This window comes from Pinus tabuliformis, chromosome 4_1 (assembly GCF_031772625.1).
Source record: "Pinus tabuliformis cultivar Carrire ecotype Pingquan chromosome 4_1, CPIR1, whole genome shotgun sequence".
In the NCBI taxonomy this organism is placed as follows: domain Eukaryota; kingdom Viridiplantae; phylum Streptophyta; class Pinopsida; order Pinales; family Pinaceae; genus Pinus; species Pinus tabuliformis.
Window position 1 is genome coordinate 996,814,381 of NC_142303.1, and position 14,211 is coordinate 996,828,591.

At 34.2% G+C, this 14,211-nt stretch overlaps 1 pseudogene; it reads left to right on the top strand.

Moving 5' to 3' along the window:
- The first annotated feature begins 6,758 nt into the window (after nucleotides 1-6,758).
- Nucleotides 6,759-9,083, top strand: LOC149179494 (uncharacterized; annotated as a pseudogene).
- The last annotated feature ends 5,128 nt before the right edge of the window (nucleotides 9,084-14,211 follow it).

Genomic DNA, 14,211 nt, shown 5'->3' on the forward strand with positions numbered 1-14,211 from the left:
TTTTTTATCGCAACTCCCCTTTTTTGTTTTATCGTTTAAACTCAAGTTTTCTATAAAACTTAAGTTATAACGTAAAAACTCACATTTTTAAACAATATCGCATCGCAGCCATCCATCGCCCCCGCTCAGATCAACGGCCCAGATCTTGTCGACGATCTCCCATTTCAGCGATCACAATAATATAAAGTCCTGCCCCATCTCCCCGCCGATAGCAAAATGTCGATTTAATCGCGGCCGTCCATTCGGGCCCTCAGATCAACGGTCTTTATTAAGTCGCGGCCCCATATATAGCATTGCTTATTCCGGAGCCGAAGTATCAATAAAATGCAGCATATAAAATTATCAGGTCCGAAAGGAGGCCTTTGTACAGCGAAATGGGAAAGCTCCGATATTCTGGAGCCGAAAAGTTATAAAGGGAAGTTTTAAGGGATTTCGGGTCCGCATATTGATTTTGTTAAAACTCGCCGATATGAAATCGCCGATGGACCGGACCCGATCTCCATAAAGAAAGGGCATATATAGCATTTTGGTTTCGTGGCATTTCGGAGGTTTTACGTATTGCGACCAATGGTCCTCCCCAATGCGATTTAGCGCCAACCGTCAGATCGGGTCCCCAGATCAATGGCCCTGATTTAATCGCAGCACTCCCCATGTATCGCTCCGACTGGCGGAGCCGAAATAACAATAAAGCATGGCATATAAAATTATCCGGTCCGCAAACCAAATTCTTGTAAGTCCGCCGATATGACATCGCTGATGGGCCGGACGCGATTCCAAATAAAAGGAAGGGCCTGTAGCATATCGGGTCCACGCATTTCGGCGATGGTTTATGTGCCACCCCCTGGTCTGCCTCGATGCGATATAGCGATATGATCTGGGTCGTTGGATCAGCTCGCGCCGGATCCAACGGCCACGATTTAAAGAAATGAATAGTGTTGCGGCAGAGCCAAAAATTCATCAATTTTGCAGTTTTTAAGGATTTTCCGCCTGTTTAATGAAATAGGCCTTTTTCAAAGATTTAATCATGCGGTGCCCGCGCGCGCCCAATTACAAAGGAACGATGCTTTCCTCAGCCATTTTCAAATTGCTCCAGGCCCAAAATACTTCTAAATGCAGGGTTTTCACATCGGCGGTCCTCTAATGATCCTCTAGTCATCCAGATTGCAATTGTTTACCATTTTTGAGGCATTCACTGATCGGCAAGGGCTTATAACGACTCCAAAGGCGGCAGAAGGCTGAGCAGCGGCCATAAATGGGTGATTGGACAGTTCAAAGTCATTCGGAGGTCAAGAAGCGACCATGTGCGTATCAAAGAGTATCAGGGAAGCGATAGAGTGTGTCAGTGAAGATCTTCCAAGGCAGATGAAGCAAAAGGGACCCCAGCAGATTCAGCAAGGCATCATTGAGCTGTAATGGCTCACCAACTCACAGATTTTTGCCATTTAAGGCAGCAAGACCACTTGAAGACACAGATAAAGGTTTTCAAAGCAGATATTGGCAAACACGTGAACCCAATTACGCTTTTGGAGCAGCATTGCTTCCTTAATTGTGCAGTTATCACACAGAGGACAGCGTGTGGCTCAAGGCACTCTTTCAGTCCATTTTTGAAGCTGCAGGACCTTGTGCAGCCCTAAAGAGCCATTTTGATGAGGCTGCTCCCTCATGTGCAGCTGTTTTAGATATTTTATTGCATTTATCTCCAACACAACTTAGCATTAGAAGCAGTTATTGCACAGATCTCTTTTGGCTCTGTTTTGATAGATATTTTGAGATATTTTCTCCTTTGACACTTGTTTAAGGGATGTTTGTAAATATTTTCTATTTAAACAACCCTCTGTATTTATGTAAAGGGTTGGTTGGTCGATAATTTCCTCCTCTAGACTTGCACTATATTTTCTGAGAGTCTCTATAATCAAAGATCGTTGGAATGTTTGGAAGATGAACTGACTGTTGTGTTTTAATGTCTGAAGAGTGACTATGGAATCCTAACGCTTCTACATAGCCCAATAAGTGTTTCTTATCTTTGTTTACAGTTTATATGTGTTTATGCCATCATTGTTTCACTATCTAAATAGAAGAAAGAAAGAATAGTTCAGAGCTCACTTAGTTGTATTCTGTTCTCAATTTCTGTGATTTATATATGTTTTCCTCTGAATTAGTCCTAAATATGAATACTGATTTGCTCATATTTACACTAGTTCCTTCATATATGAATGTTGTTTAGGAATCCTTGATTGCTCCTATATAGTGTTCATTCACCTTCCCTCTGTTAGTATAATGAGAGCTACTTAGTTTCCTTTCATTCACTGACCTTCATTCCATCCTTATTCCAGCTTTATATTGTTCTATGTGTAGCTATCCTGCTTTGTATTCCCCTTGTGACCAAGAAAACGCAACAGCAAGCCTAATCCACGACTCCATGCCCAATGGTTTGAACTTCTCACGCTATGCATCCCAATTCTATTTGAAAGAATCCTCCATCACACCAAAATCAAAACAAAACCCAAGAAAATCATAACTAGCCTAAAATCAACCCAAAACAAAGCTAAATTATAAAGAGAGAGCCCTCTCTGATTGCAAGTAGGCTAGGACCTGCAATCCGTATCCTTTAAGGAGCTTTAAGGACAACCTGAGTGATAACAGGTACACAACTCTTCTTTGTGCTCTAATGACATCATGATTATGTTGATACTACTACCATTGATATTCATTTGATCATTGACATGTACCAGCAGAGCGAGGTATTTCCACACCACTCTTGCTTCTTCGTTCGGTCAAAATTTCTATGATAACATTAAACTCAATTCAAAAGTTGTTTTCTAATTGCCTTGGAGGCTAATACCTACTCTTTGAGCTTACAAAAACTGTAGCTCCAAACTTTCAAAAACTGTAAATAGGAACTAAACTTCGATAATAAATAAATTTAAATGATAACAAATAGGCCTTCGAATTTCGAGCATATACACACACAACAAATATTTCAAAAATTTTGTTTTCCAACACACACTCTGAATGCATGGAACAATGATCCCCTTACAGATAATCGAAGGGCTCACACAAATAAATTGTATATCAATATGTACAATACCAAATACTAATAAGGCTTTTAGCCCATACAATAAGAAGTTTTGCTAATTATACATTCCTCGCAAAAAAAAAAATCTTCCAAATGAGTAGGAAAACCTTTCCATTTCTACATATTGCAAAAGACAAAGAAATATTAAGTGCATTGGAAATTTTCAAAAATATGAAAAAATGAAATTAATCTCCAACAAACATATCCAAATTTAGAATAGCTATGTCCTCAATATAACTTCAAAATCCAAATTATAATTATCTTAAAAAATTGTTTAAAAGCATTAAACATACCTAGGTTCTTCAACAATATCGAAAAATAAACATGTTGAAGCCTCAAATGCTAATTTAGTATATGTAAAAGTAGTGGAGGTATGTCAACAATAGAATACGGATTTGGAATAAGTGGAAAAACATTTCCATTTCAATCAAATCATCAAAAAATATGCAATCGTTTCTAGATCGAACCCTGAGGCTTCGACCATAGAGACTCCAACAAAAATTGTTGTTTTGCTCATTCCAATCACCAAATCATATACCTTTAACTGCACTTCTGAGTAATCCAACATAAGCACTTTTTCTTTAGCTATGTGCAAAGGAAGTTAACCTAGTCATTTAGTATTTATATCCATGGAGATAGATTTGATCAACGACCATATGTATCCCCAATCATATTCAAAATATTTAAAACTTCCCTCTTTTGAGACTCGACCAAATACAAAGTTCTTTATCTCTTTAAGTGACCAAACAGAGGTTGAACCATTATTAACAAGACGAACAAGTTAATTCATGTATAACCATAATGACATACATTGTATGTCAACAATAGGAACAAATGAATAACCCCAATTGTTCTATTCAGATACAACCAATACATAGTGTAACCATAAGTATGGTAATCTTCATAACCTTTGTCTAGATACAGCCAATAAAACTTTTCTTTAAAAAGCAACCTCCTTTGGTGGTGTTACACAACCATATGGAAGCTTCGTCCTCTTCCAAACCTTTTCAACACTACTGCAAATGACAAAATGTGAATCCATGTTCTTAGAAACATGTTTCAACAAGACCCATTCATATTTTCATGGGCTACATTTTTCCAACAAAGAGAAGAATCCTCGATCCCAAAGATTTAGAGCTCCAAGATTTCTAAACGTCTTTGTAAGAGGGTTGACAATGAAATAATTTGTTGTATGCAAATAACTTCGAGGCATGCTCAACGAAATCATTTACCCCATTGTATATTCAACTTTATATCGATAATGAAGAAAATGAAAAACCATTGTAGAAAAGTGACCTTTATTGTTAAGGTAGGATGCTGTGAAGAAATCATGGGAAAAATGAATCGGGAAAGAAATAAATCCTACCTCTTTGTCACCGCAAGGATCACACCTCATGAGGAAAAACAAGTTTTGCAAAAGAAAACACCATTGTCTACGAACCAACTTAAATTTCATCAAAGCTGATAAAAGAAGCCAATGAAACACAATCTTGATAACCTAAAACAAGAGAAATTTCCAAATAGATGGATCCATACTAAAACCAACAACGTTTTTTCTGAACAAAAGAAAAATTTCTTTCTATACTACAAAGAAAAACAAAAAACGTATCAACCACAATGGCCACAACATTAATTCATTATTTTTATATCAAAATGGATTGGGAAAACAATCCATTTTGACATTAAATATTGGTCATTAATTGATTGCTACAAATTTCGGTAGTATAGTAAATAAATTAAATAGTCTAATTAAAACTTCAGAGCTGAAAAACACATTCTAAAAAAGTTTAGAAATTTATCTAATAACCACTAGAATTTAAAATTTAAAATTTAAACATAATTAGCCACTTAAATTTAAAATTCATAAAATTGAAAATTGATAAATATTTAAATTCTTATCATAATTAACCAATAAACTATTGATATATTTCACAAACACTATACCATCTAAAACATTTAAAACACTATACAATGTAAGACATTTGTATTTAAAATTTTATAAAAGAAAATAAAATCACTCTATTAAACATCCATTATGAAATTTAAAATTTGTGTAATAAAATAAAGAAATCAAATACACAAATAAAAAAAAACTATTAGAAACCACTATTTTTTTCCTACAATGATTTATTAACACCTCGTCAATGTTTGCAACATTTTTTTTTCAAATATATTTTTATTTTGAACAGAAAATTTCTAAAAGTTTTAAAAAACTCCTAACTATTCCATTGAAATTTTGACCATACATTTTTTTGGTTTGTTATGCACATTATTTTATGTTTTATGCTAATTCATAATTATGTTATGTTGTTATCTCAAAATATACCTTTTAATTTACAATTTTCCACAATAAAAATCAATTCAATAAATAATTAAAAAAAAACATTTATATTATAAAAAATCAGTTTATAATAGTCAAATTAATCGCTAAAGACGTTCAAAGACAATAATTTGTTGCAATTATTGTATTGACATTAAAACGTTACACCATTTTGTTAGAGATATTGGCACCATTTTGTATTAATTAAGATTCGATCGAGAATAATAAAGAGAAGATTTAGTCTGATGTCCTTCGAGTATGGAATCGAACCCTAGCTTCAACATCCCTTTAAAAAGGAAACTTACTAAATTTACTGTATTTTTATGAAAAATATACTCATTAAAAATAAAATGCTGAGTATCCATTTAAAAGGAAAATTATTAAATTTATTGTAATTTTTTTTTTAATATATTTATTATAGATACAATATGTTGAGTTTTTGACCGAACAAAAAAAATTATTTGTAATTTTTATTGTTTTAGAAAATATATTTATTATAATATTTATTTATGAGGAAGTGAAGTATGTTTTAACATTGTTTTTGTTTTGCTAAGAGTTCATTTTTTTTGGATATAAGAAAATAGGTTAACTTCCCAATTTAGCAAGAGTGAAAGCTTGCCCTTATGGACCACTAATGGCATAGTTTTCCTTGAATAATGGTGATGAGTCATCATGCATTCACGCTAGAGATAGCTTTCCTTAGTACCGATTTAATAATTGAAATATGATAATTTTCCCAACTTAAAAAAAAAAACATTTATACATACATAATATCAAAATAATAAAAATAAAAAAATAATAATCTTTAATATTATTTACTATTTAACCTTTGATCTATTGTTACTATTTAACCTTTGGTCTAAAACAATAGCTAAATCTTTTTAGACTCTACCAAAACAATCTCTACAAATAAATAAAAAACCTTACTCTATTATATCATAACTCTTTTTTAATATATTAATCATAAAACAATACCTCATATTAAATTAAAAAACAAAAGAAAAAACCAAAACCAAACCTACATAAAATTTATATATTATCATGAATAATAGTTATGTGTCCTACACTAACTATCAAATATTTTGGCATTTATACTCTTACCTAAATTATGTGACCTGCTTATACTCCCAGGTTGAATAACTTGAATAAATGACATTTATGCAATGATCATTTTGTTTTTAGAAAGTATTAATTACGGCGTAAGGCGTTCCCTCTTAAATGAACTCCCCTCTTTGCCAATGTGTCATTCTTGTACACCATACGATTCGATGTTAGGCAATTAAGAAAAACACAGTGGTTCGATCAAGAAAAAGTAGTTATGAATATTGGTTGATGGCCATGTTCATAGTCTCTATGGTAGCAATGGCTTCAACTGTCATGCAACTTCCTAGAGGTAATTCTACAATGCCCCAACCCATAATGTTTTATTTGCAGTTTGCAATGGCTTCAACTGTCATGCAACTTCCCAGAGGTAATTCTACAATGCCCCAACCCATTATGTTTTATTTGCAGTTTGTTTCCGCTGAGACTCCTAGCAATTTTCCAACTAACGACGAGATGACGGAAGAAGGGTCCCCTGCTGGGAAGCGAAAAAAAAAGATGGCCAGAAGCCTCTCAGAGACAAACCTGGACGCTGTTTGTGAGCTCCTGGAGAGCCTGGTGAGTCGGTAGCAGAGGTTTTTCATGGATCTGCTGGATTCCATGGACCGGAAAGAGGAAATCCACGAGCGGATTCATCAAGAAAAGGAGGAAAAGTGGCGAGTGGAGGAAAGAGTGCAGTGGTTTTTATTTAATAACACAATGATTGTTTTAGCCAAGAAGCTCGTCGATGTTGACTCAGGGTTTTGTGGTCGCGACCCAGGGTTTTGCGGTCGTGAAGAATTTAAACCCAAACTAACCATTAGGGGTTTTGACCAGACTGATCACGACAGTGGTGTAATTGTTCCGAATTTTGGCGGCAGTGGTGGAGGGCCAAACATAAGGTCAAAGAATTGGAAGCGAGAGGAGGTTCTGCAGTTAATTAAGTTTAGGGCTAAGATGGAGTCGAGATTTGGCAAGTCCGCTCAGTGGGCGGCGCTATAGGAAGAGCTTGCTGAACTTTTGGGGGCGTAGGGTATTAAGCACAACGGGAAGTAGTGCAAAGAAAAATGGGACAAGCTCATGGAAGAGTTCAAAGATGTGAGTTATGGCAATATTTACTTCATCAATCCACCTCTAAGTGTCGAAAAATCCAAACAAGATGGTCTCGATGCGAGATTTAACATTATAGCTCAAAGTAATGTATGTTCATGATGTTTCCATCACAGTGAAACAATTTTTGTTTGATTACACATTGAAATATGATGATACAAGCCAAGTAAAAGAGTTGAGCTCCTCTGTGACCTTTTAACCAAAACATTATTTATTTTTGTTCATATCATAAGAGTGAAAGCAATTTAGGGTAATTTATGTTATGTTCAAATAATTAGGATTAGTTAAAGAAATTTGTATAATTCATAATTTATATTTTTTACATCATTGCCGTTGCAATGAGAAAATTCCATTGTGATGAATGCAATGTTATCATTATAAACGTATCATTTTAAAAAGGTAAAGGATTAGTCGAACACGTTTTTTAATTTTTGAACAAACACTCGAGATTGAGGGTTTGAGCCCGAGAGTGACCCCATTTTCCCTGAACACCCTAAAAAATTAGCATAGCTCGCTTAACATTTATGTCAGACTGAATAGGTAGTAAACTATAATAGAGATTTGTGAAGTAAAAGCATTCATAGCGCAAAACAAATCTAGTTCAACTCTTGGAATAAGAAATATTGACATTTTTGGAAAAACAAGATTGTAATGTTTCCCTTCAGCAACAAAATCTTACGGAGAATATCAAAATAATAAGATCATGCTTTTCATCGACACAAAGGTAGGGAAATACAAATACCAAAGAGCATCTGAGCAAAGAAATTCATTGAAACTATAAGCATATATATATATATATATATAATCTTAGACTCATATATAATCTTGGACTGAGTCTAAGAAACCTTACATAATAGAAATACCCAAAATAACCATAGAGGTTCCTTGCAAGCTGGTAACAAGTCTTGCCTAAATAATTACAAATTTCATTCCCGGTGAGGCTTCAACAAAATTCAAACCCTAGCATGCTCCGAACGCCATTAACACATTTAACTAAGATGGGGAGTTACCCATCGTGAGAGCACTGTGTGCGGCTTAACACGGCCAGACCCCTATGACTGGTAGGAGATTCCAGTATGCCAAAATGGCTAAGATTACACCCCAAATAGGAAGGAGTTTCCATCGAACAAAAGAACAGGAGGGGATCCATATAATCTTACTCGGAAAAAATTCAAAGGCCCAAGCCCCATAAGGATGAGGTCAAAATCCTCTGGAGGATTTTCCATTAACGCGGCCACTGTTGAAAATATAATTTCAACTATGCAATAGTTGAGCCATGCAGCAGCATGAAGACTATAGCCGCGCACTTCACCAAGGATCGGGAGGCAGAAACACTCAAAATTTAAAATTGCAGAATAAAGAATCCACTTTAAATCTCAACCGTTAAATCTGGCCGATCAGCGGTCCAGATCGTGTCGGCATATCGGCAAGTCGGCATATCGGCGGGTTGGAGCATCGGAGGCAGTCAGTGGCAGCAATATGAAACATCGCCGATGAGCGATCGCCGATATCGCATCAGCACATCGCTATCGGCAATGTCATAGGGTCGGGGTCTTTAACATGAATAAAGTTGCGATGCGATGAAGCGCGGACCCGATGGCTTCCCAAAACCAAATTGTATAATGTTTGTCTTTTCGTTGACCGCTGTGGAGGAAACGCTGAGGCCTTTAATGCATTTATGAAGGTTGGTGGAGGCCCGTCTTAAATGATTATGGGCACATACGTAATTTTTGGTGGAGTCCCATTAATATGAGCATGGGCGCATAGTTTTAATTTTTTTTTTATATGTTTTATATTTCTTATATACGGCATGTGTTAAATATATAATGTATGGCACACGGGAAGTTTTTTTTAGGGTGTGCTCACAAAAAATACGAGGGAGCAGTAAAAGGAAAAACACACAGCAGTGTGTAGAAAAACAAGAACAGGGGCGTGAGTTTTTTTTGGTGATGTAATTTTTTTTTATGTGTTGGCCATCGTAAAATAGAGGAGTAGCAAAAAAAAAACCATGTGTGGTTTTGCACAGCAGTGCAAAAAGAAAATGGTGGAGCCTAAGTTGTTTTTACACCAGTGAATGTAAATTTTGTTTTATAGCAGTAAGCTCATGTAAACTTTTGTTACAGCAGTAAGTTGTTTTTCACAGCAGTGAATATGAAAATGATTTTACAGTGGTAAATCTTTGTATCAGGTTTTAATGAATAGAAATTTTTTTTTATGGTGAAATACTCTGTCTCTCTGTGAAATTTTTTTTAGTTGTCTGTGCACAAAAGGATCCTGGAAAGGTAGAAACAGAGCATCGCCTCTGTGTTTGGATATTTGGTTTTTGGTATTTTCCCCATTGAAAAATACCCAACAGCCACGAGACCTTGCCAAACCTGCAGAGCATAAACCACAAAAGAAAACAAAGACATTAGAACTTAAAAAAAACTGAGATCAAGCTTGAGCTAACATTAACAAAAGCAATTTTAGAAAATAAAGTAACCTCACCTAGGTAATTACAAAAGAACTGCCTATCTTGAGTGCGAAATCCTCAAGCAGCACTCGGAACGATCTAACTGCAACAGGAGGCATGCTTGTAGCACAAGCACCATAGCCATGGACAAAGAGAAAAGCCGACGCAAGGACGAAAGGGTAGAATGAGCTGCGAAGTTAGACCTAGTAGAGGGTAAAACACCTAGAATAACCCAGAACCGTTGGATCAGGGACCGGCAACTGCCTCCATAGATGAGGGGGAGGATCCTGAGGTTCACTGACAGCTCCACTACATGTATTAACTTTGCTGGTCCAGAGAAGTGTATGCCAACGACAACCCGATCGTGCCAAGCTTGAGATAAGTCCTAAAATCCGAGCTAGAAGGGTGGATAATAAATCCAACTGGATAAGGACCTGTCCCCCACTATACGGAAGATCAGTTCATAAACAGATCATTAACGATTGAAATACTCAAGTCTTATGTGGTATATGTTGCACATCTGAACGATTAAGTTTTCAGGTAAGGATTTGATGCATTTTCGTAGTGGATAGTTGCATGAGGACTAACACAATTAAATAAACCAAATGCATGTTTACTGTGTGTAGCTAATAGTGATGTGAACCTTTATATTTAATTTACCATAAAAAAAAATAACAATTATTTAATTTACCATAAAAAATAACAATTATTATAATTTCCAAAGTTATCAAAAACATCATTCAATTACTTTTTATTACACTTAATATCTCATAATATCCACCCATACATAGTTGCATACATTTTTTTTGGTTAATTTACTACATTTTTTAAAAATAATTATTTTAAATATTAAAATATAACTTATTATAAATTGAAATTTAAGAAAAAAAAGGTAAAGTTATAAGTGTGAGATTTATGTAAAAATATCATATAAATTTAGATATTATTTTACATCAAAATGTTAATATTTTGTTGAATAATATTTATTAGTTTATATTTATCTTAATTTTGGATTGGTAACATAACCCTAAGAGTCAAGCTCTACTCTACAAAATGAAATTGCAAATGCGAACATAAAATTTATTATTAAATTTATTATTCATAATCTAAGAACCAATGCTGAATTAAAAATAAAATAATGGTTGCAAGAAAAGGTGGGAGGGGTTTCTTACCATCAATCGAAATAGCCATTGTAACACTTGAAATGTTGTGCCATGACAATGGCCTCTAGGATCTGGTTAACCAACACAACCATGAACTAAAATTAAATCGTATTAAAAATCCCAAAAACCCTAGGAGTCAAGCTCTACTATACAAAATGAAATTGCAAATGCAAAGAATGAGCAGACCTTGATGATGGTTATTACCACTACTTAACTACCATAATCTCCATTATTGGTAATGATTCTGAGGACAAGGGCAGTCCTTTGACCATAGCTCATAGACCATAGCTCAAGATTTGTTAGACCTGTGCTCAATTCTTACTCTAGTATCTACATTATATTTGACTCTTTATTATTCATAATCTAAGAACCAATGTTGAATTAAAAATAAAACAATGGTTACAAGAAAATGCAGGAGGGGTTTCTTACCATCACTCGAAATAGCCATTGTAACACTTGAAAGGCTGTGCCATGACAATGGCCTTCGAGATTTGGTTAACCAACACAACCATGGACTAAAATTAAATCGTATTAACAATCCCAAAAACCCTAGGAGTCAAGCTCTACTCTACAAAATGAAATTGCAAATGCGAAGAATGAGTGGACCTTGATGATGGTTATTACCTCTACTTAACTACCATAATCTCCATTGTTGGTAATGATTCTGAGGACAAGGGCAGTCCTTTGACCATAGCTCAAGATATGTTAGACCTGTGCTCAATTCTTAGTCTAGTATCTACATTATGTTTGATTCTTTGAAACAATGTTTATTGTTTGGGTTCATTGCAGCTTGAAGACTCTTGTATGTGATATGTCTTAGCCCTATTCAAAGTTGTAAAGTGTGTTTTATGATGATCTCCTTGGTACTAGATAAGATCTGTTAGACCTGTGGATTTTGATATATGGAACCATTTATACTTATATTACATGACTAATTCAATTTATGTCTTATGGCGTTTCCTTTACAACATTTGGTACAAATGCTAATTATTATATCTTTTAGAAAATCCACTCAGTACCAAATTTTATAGCATCCAAAGTGGCATAATCCAAAAGGGAGTTGTCTATAATGCGACTTTTTGGAGATTCCGGTGACGGAATCCGGCAGAAGAAATTGAGGTTAAATCTTGATTTGTTGCAGTTTAAATGGTTTTTTAACTGCATATTTGGATTCAGCACCCTGGAAAACCCCTGGGACGCTTTGATTGTGCACAAACTAGCTATCAAACTTGCGATTCCAATAAATTGCTGCCGGATTTTGACCGAAAAAACCCACCGAAAAGACTTCCAACTGCATCCAAAAGAACCATTGACATCCAAAGTAGTTGATAACATATACTTTTCGTATAAGGGTTTATTTACTTGCAGTCTTTTATTTAAAAAAAATAGTATTACTATTCGCACTTTTATACAAAATAACAAAAACTATAATATAATACTATATTTTTAGCCGAAGCTTCTTATATGGACGGCCATTGACCTTTTTTTTTTTTTTAATAGTTTTGTCGTTATGGTTATGACTGGGATATCATAATACACAATTTTCCTCTTTCTGCTTTATTCTGGCAAAAACGTGAGGTCAGAGTGAGAATTTTGAAAGTTAACACTATTAAATATTAAGTCTTCCATGTATATTAATTTATTAAATATTAAGTCTTTATTTTACAGAAAACATTAAAGAAACTTAAAAAGAAGAGTATTAATGTGGTTATTTTAACACAAAAAGACATTCGTCTTTTAAAAGATTTAATTATTATTTAAGATTTTAAAATTAAAATCTTGCTTTCTCGCCGTGTTTTAATGCCTGAAAACTCGGAACCATAAGTTATTATTTATTTATTTTTATTGTAAAATAAAAATAAATACAGAATTCCCTTCGAACCCTACGAAAGTAAAGGCTTAGAATACATCGAAAGCACTGCAGGGCAGTGGAGAATGGTGATAATGAAGCGTGTTATTCTTCAACTTCAACTTCGTAAGGATGTGTTTTGTTATATTCTGAGTCATATTTGTTTTTGTCATTATAGAAGATGCTATTTTTTGAGTCATTTGTTCAGATATTCAATGTTTTTTCGTAAGATATTACCAGCATTTGTACTTAATGTTGCAAAAGAAATGCCATAAGGCATCGAGTGTGGAAGAATAGAGACATGTGAATGGGTATTGTTAAAAGCAAGGGTCGATGATAATGAGTTTCAATTGAAATTGTTAGTTATGTGTATGGTGAATATGGTTTTATTGTAAATAAAATTAGTGTGTGGAAGAATAGTGACTTGTGAATGGACATTGTTGAAAGCAAGGGGTAGATCAATTTGAGTTATGATTGAAAGTATTAGTTATGTGTGTTTTGAATATGGATATTTTGTAAGTAACAATAGTGTTTGGAAGAATAGCAACATTTGAATGGACATTCTTGAAGGCAATGGTGGATGATAATGAGTTATAGTTAATGTCTTGCAAAGGTTGTCCATTATCAATGAAGTAGTTGTTGTTTATCTGAATATCTTTTTGTTCAATATTGTAAGTTTTTTTTTTTTTTTTTTTTTAATTTGGAGATCATGTTTCTCCATATGTTACATATTTATGGCGTTATTAAAAAATACAAGTGATTTTTAATGAAAGAGTTGAAAAAAGCGATACTACGTGATTGTGAATAACCTAATGGTTGTCATTTTATAGTTGAAATTTTATTTGGCCAATGTGTTGTAGAAGTAATATTGGAAAATGTAATTTTATTGTGGAAAGTCTTTAATAGTAGTTTACATGGGAAAGGTTATTGATAATAATATTTAATAAATAAGATTGCATGTAATGGTGGAAGATGAAGCCATGTGATATACATATGGTATAATTTACAGAAAGTAGAATGTTTGTAACAAGGAAAGTCTTTTGATCTTGAAACATCCTTTTTCACGTTACAATTGAAAAATATAAGCAGTAAATTGTAACAAATGAGGTGAGAAAAGAAATATAATTTTGTGAAGAACATTGTGGTTGTCATTCAATATTT